We start from the raw sequence: 19,669 nt of genomic DNA, 5'->3' as shown, positions 1-19,669 counted from the left end.
ATTTTTTTTTTTTTTTTTGTATATGGAAGTATTTTTATTTGGCATTTTTGTAAAGAATATTTACATCTGCACAAGGGAGTGTTATTAGTATGCACAAGGGAGTGTTATTAGTATGTAGTTTCTTTTTCTTGCCTTTTTTGATAATTATTGTTATTTATGCTGGCTACCTTAACTACAACAGAAAGTATTTCCTCTTCATTTCCTGAAAGAGATTGTGTAAGACAGATACTAATCTTTAAATATTTGAAGAATTCACTAGTGAAGCCATCTGTGTCTGGACCTTTGATTCTGAATTCAAGTTACCATTGTGTTATTCAGACTTTGTGTCAGGATAATGTGCATGTTTTAACAAATTTTGTCTGCATCATTTAAGGAGTCAAGTTTTATTGGCATAAAATTTATACTTTCTATAATTAATGTTTAAAGTATTTGTAGTATTTTTCTCTCCTTGGCCAGTTTAGCTAGGAGTGCTTTGCTTTGCTTTCATTTAGTTTTGTTATTTTTCCCTGTATGTTTTACCAGTTTATACTGTTACTGTTTCTTTTCTTCTGCTTTTAGCTTAATACTGTATATACTCTTTTTTTTTTGCTAGCTTCTGAAAGTGAAAATTCAAAACTAATATTATGCCTTTGTTTTTAATATAAGCTTTTAAAAACTGTAAATTTTCAAGTATCTTTAGTTTTATACCACATAGTCTGTGTTACTATTTACTTCATTATTTTAAAGTTTCTTTATGATTTCTTTGACTCATTCATTATTTAGAAATGTGTACATCTCTAAGTATTTGGAAGTTTTCCCACTATCTTTTTGTGTTGACTTTCATTTTAATCCTTTTATGGTTAGGGAACATTTTCTGTATGATTTCAATTAAAAATTCATGGCTTGTTTTATGGTTTAGTGTATCTTCTGTCCTGTTGACAAGACCCAGAGGCTTGTACACGTACATGTTTTTCTTATGTGCTGGTTGTAGTGTTCAGTTAATCCAGCTTGTCTTATGGTGTTGTTCAAAGCTTATATATTTTTACTGATTTTTACCATCTTGTCTATTCATTGTACTAGTTATTGTCAAGGAATGTTCAATCACAAGCTATATTTACTATCTTTTTCTCTTAGTTCTTTATTTACTTCATGTTTATGCATGGTTGCATAAACATTTAGAATTGTTCTGTTTTTATAAGTTGACATCAGAAACATTATGAAATGTTCTTTTACTCAGGTAATATCCCACAGAAATACTTGATATTAGTAAAAGATACCAGTCTCTTAAAATTAATATTTGTAGATATATATCCATTCAGATTTTCTATTTAACCTATTTATATTGTTGTATTTAATGTGGGTATCCTGTGTTTTTTCATTTTCATTATGTAAAAACTGCATTTTTCCTATCTTTTAAAATTTTATTTTAATATTGCTGTAGGGTTTTAAAATAACATGTCTTGAATTCATCACAGTGCCCTTCCTCACAAATGCCCCTTATTAGCAACATTGTACATTCTTGTGTCCTATTGGTTACATTTGAAGAGCCAATATTGTTACGTTATAACTAGATTCTTGGTTAAGATTAGTGCTTGATCTGTATTACACAGTTCTGCTGCAGCTGTTTTTCCTAAAAAAATTTCTTCAGTGTTTCCTGTAGCTCAGGCCTGCTGGTGATAGATGGTTTCTGGTTTTGTGGCTGAAATGCCTATATCATTCCTCTTTATCTTTGAAGGTTATATCTGATTTATGTAGATTTTCAACTTACAATTTTTTTCCTCTTTCTGGCACTTTACCTGTTTTAATCCTTTCTTTTAAATTTGTTTGCATTATTTTTGACAGGAAGTATGTGATAAATCTTAATTCTCTTTAATGTGTGCTGCCACCATTTGGCTGCTGCTTTTAAATTGCTCAATGATTTGATCATTACCTGTTTTGTGTTTGTGTTTTTGTGTATGTGGATTCTCAAATTTGGAATTTTTTTGGCCTTTTTTTTTCATGGTTTCTTAAGGTTTATTTTCTGTCTCCTTTTCCTTTTGGGACTGCAGTTAGGTTGTTTTAGACCATTGTTGGTATTCTTACAGTTGTTTGATGTTCCATTTTTGGCTTTTTTTTTCTTGCTTTCTATTTTTACATTTAGTGGTATTTTTTCATCTTTAGAAAATCTATTCAATTATTTTCAAAATAATTGTGATCTTTTTATTCCTATTTTTTTCTTAAAATTTTAAAAATATGCTTATAACATGTTAAAAGTTTATCTTTAGAGGTATCAATCTCTTGTTTTGGGGCCTCTTTTTTTTTGTCACATATCTCCACCCCTCAGGTTTACACATTTCCTCATTTTCTTGTGGTTAGTAAATTTTGATTGACTTCTGGGCTTTCATCACACACTTCTCTGGGTTTTATTGATTTCCTCTGGAGATTTTGATTTTCTTTTGGCAAAATTTATTTGGCAGATTTTTAAATTTATTGTTGATCTATGTGAACTGTTTGGTACTGGCTTTTAAGTGATGTAGCAGGTGTAGTGTAGTCATTACCGCAGACTGGTAAGTTCTTCTGTTAAAAAGTGATTCTATTTCATTTTCTGCTGATTGACCAAGATAAGAGAGACCTTTCTGTCCTCTGGTTGGAACTTGAACACTCCCAGGGTTAATGTAATCTCTGGGAATATTTGAGCCCACCATTCTGGTTATTCTTTGTGCAGCGTTGTAGAGTTTCATTTTATTCATGCACAGCTCTCCATTCAGTGAAAATCTATAGAGCTGTGTTGTCCAGTATGGTAGCCAGTAGCCACATGTAGCTGAGTGTATGAATTAGAATAGTCTTGGATTTCAGTTGGCTATAAGTGTAGAGTGCACGTTCAGTTTCAGGGATTTGACATAGAAGAAAAAGGAATGTAAAGTATTTTCAGGTTTTAACATTTGTCAGTTACATCCTGAAAGGATATAATATACTGGGTTGGATCTATTCTATTAAAATTAATTGCATCTGATTCTTTTTACTTTTAAAATGTGTATCCTGGAAAATCACAGATTACATTTTAGGCTCCGTTTCTTTTGAGCAGTGCTACTTGAGACACAACTGCAGATTTTAGGAGCAATTTATCTTCTTTTTTTTTTTTTTTTTTTGTCTTTTTCGTTTTTATCGGTACCGGGGATCGAACTCACGACTGCCTGCTTGCAAGGCAAGGAGCAATTTATCTTATGAGCTCCATTTTCATTGCTGTGCTACCCCACATATTTCTGCTGTTCCCTAAATTTTGATTTTTGTGTTTTCTGCTCTTTGACTGGCTTCTATTTCCTTGCACTGCCCTACTGATTGTGCATCCATGAATTTGTAAAGGACACATTCCCTTTTCTCAGGTATCACAGTGCTGAACTGCTCATTGTCTAGTGTTCAAAAAGTGATAGTCTTACATATTTAGTTCCTAAGTTGAGTTCAGTGGGAGAGCCGGTCTGTTTCCAATTATTTCATCTGGCAGCTAAGGGCGTAAGTTAGTGAGGTGACCATCTGAGCTGATCTTCATTTGAATTCACATCAAATGAAATTTCTGACTGAACAAATGTGTACTTTTTATTGTGTGTAGAGTTGTATAATATTGATTGTTCTTTGTGTGTCTTTTTACTCATTTTTTGGCTAGCATTGTTTTTTAAATTTGGGTTTACTTTAGAGCCCTTTGTTTTATGTAGAAACTTTCTTTGGCATTGTCATGCACAGGACAGAGATAGCCAATGAAATTTTGATAGCTTTCCAGTATGTGCCAGTTCCTAGAATTTGAAAAACCATTGACTGAAATGGTCATTTAAACCGTCCTTATTAATACAGAAAATAAGGAACTGGGTAATTTATACCACTTATAAAACATGATATTCAGCATTTAACTGTCTTTGAAATGATAGTGCCTTCCAAGATTTTATGTCATCAGACTAATCTACCTACCTTAAAAAAAAAAAAAAAAACTTTTAATGGTTTGTATTTCTGAGACAGGAAAAAACAAAATTGTGTTTTTCCTTCTCTTCTCATCATTCACCACACAGTACTTTACCTCTGATCAACAAAATGAGTGCAGATTTTGTCCATACCCCACACATTTCTACAGTGGAAACCAGCTGGTTGTTCTCCAATTCAGTTTAGTTCCGATCCTGTCTCTTGTGGATAACATCAGATCCCATGAGTTATAGACTGGGTCTCACAGGCCTGCTGCCCTTCAGATGTAAATTGCAAACTGTTAATTATGATCTGTGCTTTTAACCAACTGGCTGTGTATCAGAGGTTCCTAGACCTCTTCTCCTTGGTTTTGATTAATTTGCTAGACCAACTCAAAGAATTCAAGGAAACACTTTATTTAGATTTATTCATCTATTGTATAGGTTGAGTATGCCTTGTCTGAGCTTCTTGGGACCCAGAAGTGTTTCAGATTTAAAATTTTTACTCATCACGTGAGGTAAGATATAGAATTTTCTATTTGTGGGATCATGTTGGTGCTCAGAATATTTCTGATTTTAGAAAGGATCTTGTAAAGGATTTTACCAAGATGTACAGCCACCTGAAACAGACAGGCCAGGCAAGTTGTGTGGGAAGGCACACAGATCCATCTCTGGATGTACCACCTTCCAGGACTGCTGTGTACTTTGCAGTTGGAAAGTTCTCTAAGTCCTGTCCATGGGTTTTTATGGAGATTTCATCACTTGGACATGATTGATCACATCTTTCACCATTGATGATAATACAGTTTCTAGCCCATGTCCTTACCCTAGAAGTAGTAGGGTAGATTGTGAGCTAAGACTGAGAGTTTCAGCCTCACCATGCCTTCCTCTTTCTGTGGCCAGTGCACATCTGGAAGGTAGCCAGGTATTCCTAATCACTAGGTATCTGATTAGCATACCAAAGGCATGTGCTCCAGAGATTCCAAGCAGTAGGCCAGGAGCCAGGGACAGAAACCATACATTTATACATTTCTTAGTTTATTACACTGTCCTACCTGTCCCTGTGATTGTGTGATACTGTCTTGTATAATTTTTATTAATGGTAATTGGTTATAGACACTGAAAATATATTTTAAAGGGTATTTAAGTTATCATTATGAATACTTTTTGTTCATAGTAGATGTTTTCATACCTGACTTTAGTAAGTTTTCAGGTACAATATATCTAAAGCTGTTCAAATGTATCTTTCCTCCGAGACTGAGATTTGCTTTGTTATCTTTTGAATCTCTTACTAGAGTAAGTATTAGGTTTTTGCCTGTTGAATATATTCAACAACAGCTTTAGTGGAATTATGGTTATGCATAGCATTTAAAATAATGCCTGGATTTTAATTTTGGCTTTACCACTTTACTGGTTGTGTGACTTTGGGAAGTTGCTTCTTTATTCTTGCAATTTCCTCTTGAGGATAGCAATGGGATAGCAACGAGGTTGTTTTGGCCTTACATCAGTTAATATATGTAAAGGAATAAATATACTGATTTATCATCAGATAATACCTAATATTACACCTCCTATTGCGATTGTGACTGTATTGGATCTTCCTTGGCTAAATTTTTCTGTAATTTTTTTTTTTTTTTGTATCAGGAATTGAACTTATAACCTCACGTTTGCCTGGCAGGAGCTTAGGTCTCTGAGTTAAATCCCTGGCCTTCTATAATTTTAATTCCCTCTCTCATAGTGTTTCTTTCTCTGATTTATTGATTTTTTTATTAAGAACTTTTTACTATCCAATGATACTATCCAATGATCGTATATTCCTTATTCACATTGTTACAGTTCTCCCCCACTAGAATCCATAAACATTATGAATTATATATTGAATTGTTTGCCAGACATTGACTAGATATTGAGGATGTAAAAAATGAACAAAGTACAAAGTTCAGATTTTGATAAAAGCATATATATATATAAAATGGAGTAGGCTCATACTTGTAAAACTATAACCACTTTACGTGCTGGAAATGATGATTGTCAATATTCTGGGAATGGTGTTGTTACAAAAGATATTCTTGAACTGGATATATGATTCTTGTAAGAGACAAAGGGAAATGTTTGTGGGCGGAGGTAAAAAATTAAAGTTACAGAGTTTGACAGTTTGGGCAACAACTTGTATTTCAGACTAATGACAGTGTATAAAAATGGGTTGTAGAGAAGGGAGATAGGGTAGCATTAAAGATGTCTGGGTCGTCTTGCCCTTGACTAGACAGAAACAATAAGATTTGGAGGTTCAGTTACATGAAAGTTTATGATAACTGGCTGTAGAACTAATTTTAGTTTTGAATTATTTTTATGAAAGTGAAAATGTTTCATTATAGATTATAAAAAACTATAAAAACTTGATTTTTAATGTTGTTTCAGGAACTACAGTATTTTAGAAAACTATATACAAAATATAAGTAGTTGTCTTAGTCATTTTTCTTTTGACAGAGACACAGTACCTGACACCCACAAATTAAGGAGGAAGGGTTATTTCCGTTCGCAGTTTGTTGAGGCTTCAGCCCATAGTTAGTTGGCTCCAGGGCAGGGTGGTATAGCAGGCAGAAAGCAGGGAGCAGCAACAGCAAGTCTGCCTTCCGTTGGTCACTTTACATTCCACCCTGGCAGAAGCTGGTTGATTGGTGCCACCCATATCCAGGCTGGGACTTCTATTACCCACACCCTGAATCCACATGCACACTCCCTGCGTCAGCCGTATTTGAAACTTCCATTCATGGCAGGTGAGGAACATCTTTGCGGGAACATCTAGGTACAAGCCATGACAGTAATCAATAACAGTATATTTGTAAAATTTTGCCATAAAATATGTGCCATGATATATAGACATGAAATGTACATTTAATCTCTTACCATGGCAAAAATCACTGAACTTTAGTCTTTACTGTGGCACACAAACCTAAAGAGATATTAAAACAACTAGTTTTATCTACAGGATCCATGAAAACATAGTATCATTTTGAATTACACGATTTTAGAAATTGGTAATGCAACTAAATTTGAGGAACTTTTTTATTTTCTGCATTTTAGTACAGTGAAAGTTGAAAGTGACTTTTTAAAGCAGGTTCTTTTTACTTTTGCAAAAAGAGGGATTGTTTGTCTTTATTTGTCAGTGTAAAAATAATATTTGGCAGTTTGTATGGGGCTCCTCCAGTGATGTTCCTTTCCAAATACAGTAGAAACAAACTCATCACAGTAAATAAAACTGCTGAGTCAGATTCTTAACATTAGTATTTCCATGGAGATGATACATTTTCATCTGATAAAGCAAATTTACTTAGAGGTTGGCTGAATTGGCTCAATTATGCAATTCTACATATTGTATTAGCATCATAAAATTGATCTTGGTCCTGTGGGGTTTGGAGAGGAGGTTTACTTTGCTACTCAGCTGCCCTGATACTATATCCAAGCAAAAATGTAGCTGGATTGACTTATTCTTAATACACTTAATACATTAGATAGGGCTCACCAGTGTTCATTTATTGAGTTGAATTATTGACAGTGATTAGTTTTCTATTCATTTTTGTCATTTTTTGTTCATTATTTTAATTCCTTATTCCCTTTAATTTCTTGTAACTAGTGAAAAGTACAAGTGTATACATTGTATTGGAATATAAGACAAATTTTATGGTGATACAAATCACTTACCTAGTGATAGTTTTCTAAATGAAAATATAGTACAATGAACTTTTCAACTATTTTGTAGGAATTCTTTTTTTAATTTTAAAATTCTTTTTATTTTTTATTGCTTTTATTTTTTCAATTATTTTAAACTAATTTTTTTAATTGGAACTAGTAAGGTCAGAAGGCTGTTTTTTGTTTTGGTACTGGGCATCAAACCCCCGACCTTGTGTTTGCCAGGCAGGAGGAGCTTATGCCACTGAGCTAAATCCCCAGCCGTGTGTGTGTGTGTGTGTGCGTGTGCGTGTGCAACTTTTTACACTAGTGAAACAATACAATGTTGACACAAGCCTGTCTGACTTATTTCATTTATGAGTATAATCTGAGTTGCATCCATTTACCTATAAAAGCCTTTATCTTTCTTTATGACTGAATAGTACTCCATTTTATAAAAAGACCACTTTTTTTTATCCATTCTTCAGTTGATGGGCATTTGGGTTTTTTCAAGATCTAGCTATTGCAAATTGTGCTGCTACAAACATGAATGAGTGCACATGTATCGCTGTGGTATGGTGTTTTCAGTTCTGGGAAAATACTCAGAGGATAAATAGCTGGGTCAAATGGGACTCCCAGTCTAGTTTTTTGAGGAAACTCCACAGTGGTTTCATCAGTTTACACTCTCACCAGCAGTGGAGAAGAGTTCCTTTTTTCCATAACCTCTCCAGAATTTGTTTTTGGTTGATTTCTTGATAATAGCCATTCTTTCCATGGTGAGATGGAATCTCAGTGTTTTTTAATTTGCATCTCTCGTATGACCACTGATGTTGAACATTTTTTTCATATATTTACTTGTTGTTTGTATTTCTTCCTCTGAGACGTGTGTGTTCATTTCAGCTACCCATTTTTGGATTGAGTCTAAATTCGGGAGGACTGATGTTTTTGAGTTGGTTGTATGTTTAATTCTTTGTCTAAGAAACAGCTGGCAGACATTTTCTTCCACATTGTGGGTTGTCTGTTCACTTTGCTGGTCGTTTCTCTTGCTGTGTAAAAGCTTTTTAATGATATCCCAGTTGTTGATTGTTTGTGATAGTTCCTGTGCTGTCAAGGTTTTGTTCATAAAGTCTTTGCCTACACCTATGTCTTAAAGAGTTTTACCTGCTCTATCTTCCAGCAGATTTATTGTTTCTGTTTTTATACTTAGATCTTTGTTCCATTCCAAATTTAGTTGAGTGCATGGTAAAAGAGATGGATCAAACTTTAATCTTCAGCGTGTACCAAGCCAATTTTTCCAGCACCATTTATTAAAGAGGCTTTCTTCTAGGAAACGTGTTTTACACCTTTGTCAAAGATTAGGTGGCTTAGTGTGTCTGGATTTGTTTTTGTATCTTCTAATCTGTTCCATTGATCTTTGGGTCTGTTTTTCTGCCAGTAACATGCTGTTTTTATCACAGTAGCTTTATAGTATAATTTCAAAACAAGGATTGTGATATACCCTGTCTTGCCATTGTTGCCCAGAATTGCCTTTTTTATTCTAGGTCTCTTCTTGTTCCCGATGAATTTTAAGTTGTTTTCTTTAATTCTATGAGATAAATTATTGGGATTTTGACTGGGATTGGATTGAATTTGGGTAACAGTTTTGGAAGTATAGCCATTGTCACTATTTTGGTTCTTTCTGCCCAAGAGCACGGGATATCTCTCCATTTTCTAATAACCTCTTCAGTCTCCTTTTTCAGACTACTGTGGTTTTCAGTGTAGAGGTCTTTTACATCTTTAGTTAGATTGATTCCTAGATATTCATTTTTTTGTGTGCTATTGTGAAAGGTGTTGTTTCCCTGATTTCTCTCACAGGAGTTTGTTATTCATGTACAGAAAGGCTATTGACTTTTTAATGTTGACTTTGTATCCAACTGTGCTACTGAATTTGTTTATTAAATCTACCAGTTTTTTAGTGGAGTTTTTGGGCTCTTCCAAGTAGAGTATCATGTCATTTGCAAATAATGACAGTTTAACTTCTTTCTTTCTTATCCTTATTCCTTGTATTTCTTTCTCTTGTCTAATTACCCTGGCTAACGTTTCCCGGACTGTGTTGAGTAAGAGTGGCGTCCTTGTCTTGTTCCTGATTTTCGAGTGAAAGCTTTCAGTTTTTGTCCATTTAGTATGGTGTTGGCTGTTGGTTTCCCATAGATAGCTTTTATCAAATTGAGATTAAAGACCATCTCTTGCAATTTTTTGTAGAATTTTTATCATGAGTGGATGATGGACTTTGTCAAAAGCTTTTTTCTGCATCTATTGAGATGATCATACGATTTTTCACCTCGGCTGTGTTAATGTCGTTTATCACATTTATTGATTTATTATATATGTTGAACCATCCTTGCATCCCTTGGATGAATCCCACTTTGTCATGATGTGTAATCTTCTTGATGGTTTGCTATATTTTTTTGGCAAGTATTTAACTGAGGATTTTAAGCGAGTAATTTTTACCAACTTAATTTTCCATCTTTTAGCAGCTATTTGTGGTGGTATCTGTGAGGAATGGTATTGTTGAGTGCTAGAAATTTGTAATGATAAAGGATATATAGAAAGAGTCAAGACAGTAACCCACCTCATTTTTTCTTTTTTTAAGGAATCACATTTTGTAAAAAAGAACAAAGAAGATTCTACATGGATGGTATTTAAGAGTATTTTTGCTGATGCTTCATTTCCAGTAAGACATTTTCCTTTTTTCTATGTGGTAAAGTAAATGAGAATTTTTTTAAAAAATTCAAACTTTTTGTGAGCTTAAATAACAATCATTTTAGAGTTTATTTTGAGGATTAATGTACATCAACTGAGGAAATTTGTAAAATCCAGTTGAATTGTATAACATTGTATAGTGGCAATTTGACTTTTTTGTCTTGACACTGCTGAGAAAATCCCCAAAATTTTCACCTTTCATATTCCATATTAATTAATCTTTACTTGAAAAAAATATAAAGCAGGTCATCCATATTTACTATGACAGTAAATAGGAAGAGCAAGTTAGAGGACCTGAATTACATGATCTACAGAAAGGTTTTTAAGAGAAAGGTGAAGCAGACTAATTAGCCATATCCCAGAATAAGTGGGATGGGTCAGAGAGGGAAATAAGTAATTTTAAAAGGCTCTCTTAAAAATGTGAATGTTTTAAAAGACTGAATTTATTACCTTAAATATTAGGCGTGTATTTATATTAAACTGAAGTAGATTATTTTGATTAAAAGATTATTATTGGCCTAGTTTAATGTTTACCATGTTCAGTTACCTTGTGCAGTCTTCAGAAGTATTCATGAGTGCAACTTACTTTGTATATCACCCTCTATTTACAGTGGAAAATAACTATATTAATACCAGGTATTTTAAAAGTGAGTAATTATGAAACATATAAGAAGGGGAGATATTTTTTAATGTGTTAAAATTGACATTAACACTTTAAATATTAGATATCATTGAACCTTATGATTCTGTCAGTAAAAAATATGGGAAAGGTATCCCTAAAAATATTTGGGTTGTGCATGCCTATAATCCTAGCACTTAGGAGGTTGAGGTAAGAGGACTGGTATGAGTTTGAGGCCAGGCAGGCCCATACAGTGAATTCAGGGCCAGCCTGAACTACAGTGGGAGACCCTGTCTCAAAAAACCAAAACTTTCTGGTCATTTCAAGAATACGTTTGCTACTTAATAGTCTTTTTTCTTGGATAATTAAACGGTAGAAAAAGATTACTTCTCGTGACCTTATAAAATGAGTTCATTAAAATTATAGTGTGATAGCAATTTCATATGGCCATTTAAATTTTCTTATTATAACAAAACTGAAGAACAGCCCATTTAATTGTATCTATTAATGTAGGGGAAAAAACAGAAAAAGGATTGTTTTTCCAATTGAAGCAAAGTATCCATTAGTTTAAAACTTTGTATGTAAACCAGTTGGATAGAATGAGGAAGTTTAATTCTCATGTTGGTTGGTTAGTCGTGGTCTTTGGTAGGTTTCCTTGTATTTTTTGCCCTCATCATTATTCATATATCTCATGTATTTCGTTCTGAGTGATTCGAGTTGTTAAAGCACGATGTGCATTTAGCCATTTTCATGCCCATAGCTCAGAACTGTGCACTTTCTCTGAATCTTGATGATGGAGTCCTAACTTGAGTAGTTATGCTTTGAATCATGATTAAATTTTAGAGACTTCTCTGTGCTGCTGCTTTTACTAGGCTCTTGGGGTGTAGACAGCCTTATTTTTTCCATGGCAGACTTTCTGTGGCTGTATGGGTTATTCTTGAATTAATTGCTACTTGCTTAGCTATTTCTTTTCTTTTAGAGATTTCTTTTAGAAATTTCTTTTCTTTTAGAGAGACCTATGTGTTGGCCAGAGACTTTGGCTTGCGTATTTTCCTTGTATTCTTCTGTACTAATTTGAAGTAGAAATTGGTTTGTCACGGAAATTGGGCAAACATTTTCTTAGTTTATTCTTTTCCCTTTATGTCTTTGAACTGCTTTGGATGATTTATATTTTGTCTTAGTTACTTTTCTCTCTTACTGTTGAGACAAAATACCTGATGCCCAATGTTAGGGAAGGGAAGGTTTATTTCCTACAGGTTAGAGATTTCAATTTATACACAATTGGCTCCAAGGCTGAATGACATGGCTGAGGGGCAGTGGTTCATGGCAGCCCCTATAGCAAAGCATAAACCAGGCGAAAGGGTGAGAAGACATGCCTCCTTCCTGCCTTTACACAGTGTGCTGGCTCCACCCCGGGTGGGTGCAGCACTTACACCACCAATCCTAGTGCTAGACAACAAACCAATCACAAATGCTAGCTTTGGCTGTGTCCATAAGTGCGTGAGGCTTGTGGGGAGGGAGGCATCTGAACGTAAACCATAACTGATTATAATCCATTTTCAAGTTACTTTTTTGTATATAATATGAGATAAAATTTAGAGCTTATTTCTTTAAACATGGATATCAGATTGTTTCTGTGTGTTTTTTGAAAAGACTAGACAATATTTTCCCCTGTTGAATTATTTTGGCACCATTTGATCAATATGTGTAGGTCTGTTTCTGGACTTTGTTCTGTTGATTCTTATATTATCTTACAACAGTGCTGCACAAAGACTTACTACTATAGCTTTATAGTAAGTCTTAAAGTCAGGTATAGTATAAATCCTTACTTTTGTTCTTTGATTTTAAATTTGTTTATTGTGTAGGTCCTTTCCATCTCTATGTAACTTAGAATTTGTGTGTCAATTTCTATAAAAAAATTAATGGGATTTTCATTATGAATGCTTTTTACAATTTGAGAATTGACTTGGTAAAGAATATCACGTCTTCCGGTGCGTAAACTTGGTGTCTCTCATCATGTAAGTATTTGTTTCTTAGCAGAGCTCTGTGGTTTTTAGTGTAAAGGTCTTAACAAGTTCACTTCTAGTTGTTTTCTATTTTATGTTATTATAAATGGTAATCTTTAAAAATACTAGTTTCCAGTTGCTGCTGGTGTACAGAAATACAGTTGATTATTGTATAAAGCTTTGTCTTTCTTTCTTTCTTTTTTTTTTATGTTGGAACCAGCTGTGTTTAACTGTTAGTCTGGTAGCCTTCTTGGAGTTCCTTTCAATATTCACAGGAGGTCAACTTCTTTATGAATACAGACTTATATACTCTTTAAATTTACATATCTTCTATTTCTTTTTCTCTCTTTATTGCACTGGCTAGTACTAGGTGCAGTGCAGTGTTGAATAAAAGGTGGAAAACTTTGGAGTCTTTTACCATTTCAGGTTGAGCTTCTTTTTTTTTTTTTATTGTAAATAGCTGCTGGAATTTAAACTTTGTTTCCCTGCAGCTATGGATATGATCTTTTTTTTTTTTTTTTTTTTTTGGTTTGTTAACAAGATTAGTTACATTGATTGCTTTTTGGGATGCTGAGCCACCTAATATCATATTCAATATTTCCGAGGTAACCCTCTCTTGGTTTAGTTGTGTTATTTTATACTGTGTGTTACTGGGTTCATTTGGTAAAATTTTGTTGATTGGGGTAACGCAGGTCTTATAGAGTGGTTTGGAAGGAGTTCTTTCCTTTTTTTGGAAATGTTTGCATAGGATTTTGATTATTTAAGTATTGGGTAGAATTCACAAATGAAGACCTGTGGTGCTATAGTTTACTTTAGAAAGGGTTTTAACTATGCATTCAGTTTCTTTAATTGATACAGTGCTATTCAGATTTGTATTCTTTTTGAATAAACTTTGTCTTTCAAAAATTTGTCCTTTTTGTGTTTTTATTAGCATAAAGTCGTATAATCCCTGTTTTTTAATGACTGAAAAATTTGTAGTATTATCCCTTTTTTTATTCCTGATGTTTAAGATTTTCCTTCTTTTTTACAAGAACACATACTCTTGGATTTTTCTCTCTGTATCCTTCTTGTGTTTTATATTCATTTACATGAAATTAAAAGACTTTAAATTTGTTGTGATTCTTTTTATTTTTTGTGTAATTCCAAATGTTACACATTTGCTCTGTCTTTCTTGGCATTGGCATTACTACAGTTCTTCCTGTTCTTTTCAGTTTTTATTTCTTTCTACTTACTTGGATAGAGATTACTTGTTTTTTCTTTGAGAGTGTAAACTCTTTTTAATCTCATTCAGGGTAGTTTTTATTTTAATAAGTTATTTTTTCATCTTTGAATGATTTATTTTTCTCATTCTTTTTTCCTTTACCTTCTCTAACATATTATATTTCTTTAATGGCATCACCTGTTAAGTCCATTAATTTTATCATTTTTGGTACTATTTATATTGACTTTTCTCTTCAGTGTGGGACATATTGTCCTGCTTTTCATTTTCTGTATTTTTGTTTGAATGCTGAACATTGTTGAGTAAAAGAGTTTTTTCCCCAATTGTATTTGACTTGGTTTTGTGTGACTCTTAAGTTACATAGTACCAGCCAAATCATTGTGAGGTGTTTTTGTTTAAGCATCTTTAATAATTTCATGAAATAATGCCAGGAGGATAACTAAAAGGAGTATAAAGCCTTAAAGAGGTACCTGCAGACCAGGACATTTGCTTTATGTTAAAAATAAAAATTTGGATTAGTGGAGAACAAATTATTTGGTAAGTGAAGCTGAAATAGTTAAACATGTATTATGGGAAGAAATCATGTGTTCTATTTGCAGAAGTCACTTAAAGATTGATTTATATTTTTCAGCATGAAAGGCAAAAGTATAAAACTTTTGAAGCTAATACAGGAGAATATACTTATGGTCTTTGGATAGAGTGAAGGGTTATATTGTGTGTGTGTGTGTGTGTGTGTGTGTGTGTGTGTATGGTCACACTGAACTACATCCTCGGCCTTTTAAAATTTTGAGACAGGATCTCAGTAAGTTGCTGAGTTGTTCATGCTGGGCTCAAATTTGGAATACTCCTGCTTCGGCACCACAGAATGCTAGGATTATAGCATGTGGCAGCTCAGCTGGCCATGTTTCTTAATAAGAAATGAGTGTTCCAATACAAGATAATTGATAAATTTGACAATATTAAAGAAATTTTATTTTTGCAAAATTGTCATTAAGAGTACAGAAGCAAACTCGGCACATGTCTGTAATCCCAGTACTCAGAAGGCTGAGGCAGGAGAATCATTGCAAATTTTAGTCTAGCATGGGTTACAAAGTGAACTCAAGCCTAGCCTGAACTGCAGAGCAAGACCCTGTCTTAAAAAGAAAAAAAAAAAAAAAAAAGTACAGAGGCAAACCAGAAGGGAGACAATATTTTCAGTACATTTAACATGTTCCTGCAGGCTTGAACCACTGGAAGTACGTGCATGAGGGTACCAGTACCCCATGGGATTTTTCCATTCTGTGTGGACAGTCATTCATGTACCCCCATCGTTCCAGAGCTGACCAGCAGTGTGGCTTAACAATTATAGCCCTGTTGTGAATGTGTTAGTGGATGAAAGACATGTAATCACAAGATTCAGAGTACTTATACAAATCAATGTAACAGAGATAATACAGTGGAAAAATTAGTAGGAACTATGAAAAGGTACTTTATAAAAGAAATCCATTTAGAAAATATGAAAAAAGTACTTAACTGTAATAGTAATCTGGGAAATAAAAATGAAAACCTCACAAAGGCTTCAAGATAAACCCATGCTAAAATTTAAGTGATTGGTAGTACAAGTTTTGGAGAGTTGGGTGTTTTGTTATGTTTGTTTTTGTTTTATTTTAGTTTCATTTGGTTTTTGGTTTTCTATATGGGGGGGGGGTTGGTACTGGGGATTGAATTCACAATCTTGTGCTTTCCAGGCAGGCACTGTGCTGCTGAGCTACTTCCGCAGGCCCTGCTTTATGGGTTTTTGAGATAGGGTCTCATTTCGTAGTACAAGGTAGCCTTGAACTCACTATGTAACCCTGGCTGGCTTCAAACTCAATGCAACCCTCTTGTCTCAACCTCTTGAGTGCTAGGATTACAGGCATGTTCATCACACTCAGTGAGAAAATTACTGTTATGGAAACTCAGAAAATATTTCTGAAATGTGGGTTACTATAGACATTTTAAGAGACAGTTTGAGGGGCTGGGGATTTAGCTCAGCGGCATACGCGCCTGCCTTGCAAGCAGGCAGTCGTGAGTTCGATCCCTGGTACCGATAAAAACAAAAACAAAAAACAAAAAACAAAAAAGACAAAAAAGAGACAGTTTGAAATTTACATGCCCTATGACCTAGTAATTTTTGTAAGTATGTTTCCGAGTAATGAATGTACTGTACATGTAAACCAAGAGACATGTTAAGTAATGTTGTTAGCAGTACTGTTTCAGAAATAGCTTGAAACTCAATACAGTGCTTATTCAGTTGACTATATAGATAAAATAGTAATATATTCATATGATAGAATACTTTATAGCTATCCAAAGGGGTTACCTAGAACTAAGTACACCCTAGATGAGTACCACAAATACTGTTTCTTAACAACAACAACAAAAAACCCTCCACCCCCCAAACAAAGGAAAAAACCCTGCAAAACCCAGATGTATATTGATAGTATTTTGATTGGAATTACATTAAACTTATATAACAATTTTGAGAGTATGGCCATTTTCACTATGTTAGCTATTCCTACCCAAAAATAAGGGTATTTTTCCTTTTTCTGATACCAACTTGGATCTCTTGTCCCCAGAGTACTGTAGTTTTCAATCTAGAGATCTTGTACTTCCTTTGTTAGATTAGTTCCAAAGTGTTTCATTTTTGGGGGAGGGGACTATTGTGAAATGTATCGTTTCCCTAATTTTTCTCTCAGTGAGTAATCTGTGTACAAGAATGCTATTGATTTTTGAGTATTGACTTTGTATGCAGATATGCTACTGAATTTGGTTATTAAATCTAAATGTCTTTTGGTGAGATTTTTGGGCTTCTGTGCAAATAATAATTTAACTTTTTCCTTTTCTGTCTTCGTTCTTTTAATTTTTTTCTCTTGACTAATTGCTCTTGTTAATGTTTCTAGAATGTATTGAATAGGAATGGTGACAGTGGACATTCTTGTCTTGTTCTGGTCTTCAATAATTAAATCCCAAATGCATGGGAAATGCTAACAAAGAATCACCAATTAGGATCTCATTTTATTAAAAAGCTTTTGCACAGCAAAAGAAATCACCAACAGAGTGAAAAGACCACCCATAGAGTAAAAAAAAAAAAGCTAGTTGTTCCTTAAAGGGACTAATATCTAGAAAATGTAAGAATTGAAGAAAATGACCCCCTCCCAATTTATAGACCCAGTCCAAAAATGGGCGTCTGAGATGAATACACACTTGTGAAAGGAAGAAATAGAAATGGCAAATGAATATGTGAAAAGATGTTCAGCCTCACTGGTCATTTGAGAGATGTAAGTTACAATAATGCTGAGATTGCATGTCAACCCAGAAAGCTTGATTATTACCAAGAAGTCAACCAGTAACAAATATCGGCAGGTGTGGGGACAAGGGAACACTTCTTCACCATTGTTAGAAGTGTAGACTGGTATAACCATTGTAGAAGTCAGTGTGGAAACTCCTTAATAAACTAAAACTTTAGGTTTCATTTGATCCATCTATTCCTCTACTTGCTATCCCCCCAAAAGAATTAAAAGCTTCAAACTCATACGACAGCCATTTATACATACCCATGCTTATAGCAGCACAATTTGTAATAACTAAACCCAGATGCTCAACAGTTGATGAATATAGTATCACTCAGCTGTAAAGAAGGCTAAACTTGAGACATTCATAGCAAAATGGATGGATCTTGAGACCTTACTCTTAATTGAAATAAGTCGGACACGTGTAAAATATTCCGTTGTCTCTGTGGTGTGAGAAAATGGGGGTACAAATAATCAAACTGTGTAATAGGTGCTGTGAAATAGGAAGAAGCTGTTCAAAAGGAAAAAAACTACAGAAGAGGGAGGGGGAAAGAAAAGAAAGGAAAAAAGTGACAAGAGAAAGATAAAGTGGAAACAAAGCTTTGTAAATAAGGAGAGGCTGGAGGGAAAAAGAATGGGGGAAAAGAAGAATCAAAATCTATGAGTAAAGTTCCCTATGATGAATGTGATCACTATGTATATCTAAATTGTGCCAATAAACTTAATTTTAAAAAGTAGTTGTTATTATGTAGTCTAAACAACCAAAAAACAAAAAAAAAGAAGGAAGGCAGTAAAGCTAAGAATAAGAATTTGTTACGTGTGCTGGGGGAAGCTGAGGCAGGAAGATCCCTGTGAGTTTCAGGCCAACCTGGGCTACAAAATGAGTTCAAGGCCAGCCTGAACTGCAGAGCAAGACACTGTTTCAAAAAAGCAAAACAAGCAAATAAGAAATTTGTTATTTGTGATTCACTGACGTGTTAATAAAAAAAAAAAACCTCAAAACTTTAACAGTTAAACTAAATGATAATGTTTAAGAATCTGTGCTTATTTCAAGAAACAAAACCATGACCCAACAAAACACAAGAGTTATTACCAAAGTAATAAAAAAAATCACTTCTTAAGTATGGTGGTAGAGGTACTAGTGATTTTGAAGCCCAATTAAGATAGTAAATCTTTAATCCATCCACTTCTGTTCTGCATCTTCACATCTATTATAATATATGATGAATGAAAACATACTCTTAACCTATATTTATAGATATGTGTTAAATATCAGATATGCAAAATACCAGATTTTAGGTTTCATTGCATATCTGCCTGTACTACTATATTTATTTAAAAGCCTTCCACTTCTGGGTAAAATAGTTACAGAATCATTTTTGTAAGAATAAATACAGATATAAATACAGAATGACAGTTTTTGAGGGTTTGGTTTTAATATTTTTAATATTTGTATCAGAATATATAGAGCTATTTGCTAGTAATAAAAATTCTTCATGTAGAATTTAAATTTTTTGCAAAACATTTTTTTTCCAGAAATTGTCATGATATCTTGAAAAGTATTTGGGATGGACGTGTCTGCATTTTGAAGTGGGTGTTCACTGTGAGGGCACGTTGGTACTGGTAGAGCACTGGCATCTTCAGGGCCATCCTTACTCTTGCTTTGTCCTTTATTTGTCTTGTGTATCCCATGTGCAGACAATACACTGTTCATTTTACGAAGATGTAATTAATCTGGGAATGAAAGGCCATGTATGGATGGACTTTTGTTTAACGGGCAGTTAATGAAGTTTCTTTCTAATGACTTTAATAATAACATGTGTATCTCTAAGGAACTTAAAGTTCCCTGTGGTTATATCCTCCATTCTCATTATTTCCTGTAAGAGTTTTGAGCTACATTCTTGCTCTACTTTGTAGAAATGAATAGGGTTAGTAAAAGAAGTCACTAAAAATCACATGGCAATTTTGATATCTAGAAATACAAATTTTATAGACTTCTGATAAACATTTCAAAGTTGTCCTTTAAATAATTTGGAAGACTGACTACAGTTATACAGTTTTTAAATATATGTCTTAAACACAGTTTTAAAATACTTTAAATTGTATATACAGTTTAAAAAAGGACTGATTATTGACGTTACAAAAAAGTTGCTTCTAGCTTCCATGAAATTTAGTTCAATTTTGTTTGTGCATTCAAG

General features: G+C 33.8%; 1 protein-coding gene across 9 annotated transcripts in view; it reads left to right on the top strand.

The window, feature by feature from the left end:
• Mef2a (myocyte enhancer factor 2A) overlaps nucleotides 1-19,669 on the top strand; it is a 126,349-nt gene that overhangs the window by 18,659 nt on the left and 88,021 nt on the right. For 8 of the 9 annotated variants that reach the window (XM_063249935.1, XM_063249936.1, XM_063249928.1 and 5 more), the window contains exon 2: nucleotides 10,207-10,287. The exons of the other annotated variant lie outside the window; for it this stretch is intronic. The gene's annotated coding sequence lies outside the window, so the exon portion shown is untranslated. The remainder of the gene's footprint in view (nucleotides 1-10,206; nucleotides 10,288-19,669) is intronic. 9 annotated transcript variants of the gene reach the window in all.

Source organism: Cavia porcellus, unplaced genomic scaffold, assembly GCF_034190915.1.
Source record: "Cavia porcellus strain 051 isolate PalLab524CR breed Dunkin Hartley unplaced genomic scaffold, mCavPor4.1 scaffold_6, whole genome shotgun sequence".
Taxonomy (NCBI): Eukaryota; Metazoa; Chordata; class Mammalia; order Rodentia; family Caviidae; genus Cavia; species Cavia porcellus.
The sequence above is the reverse complement of the archived record's forward strand: the minus strand, read 5'-3'. Positions and strand labels throughout refer to the sequence as shown.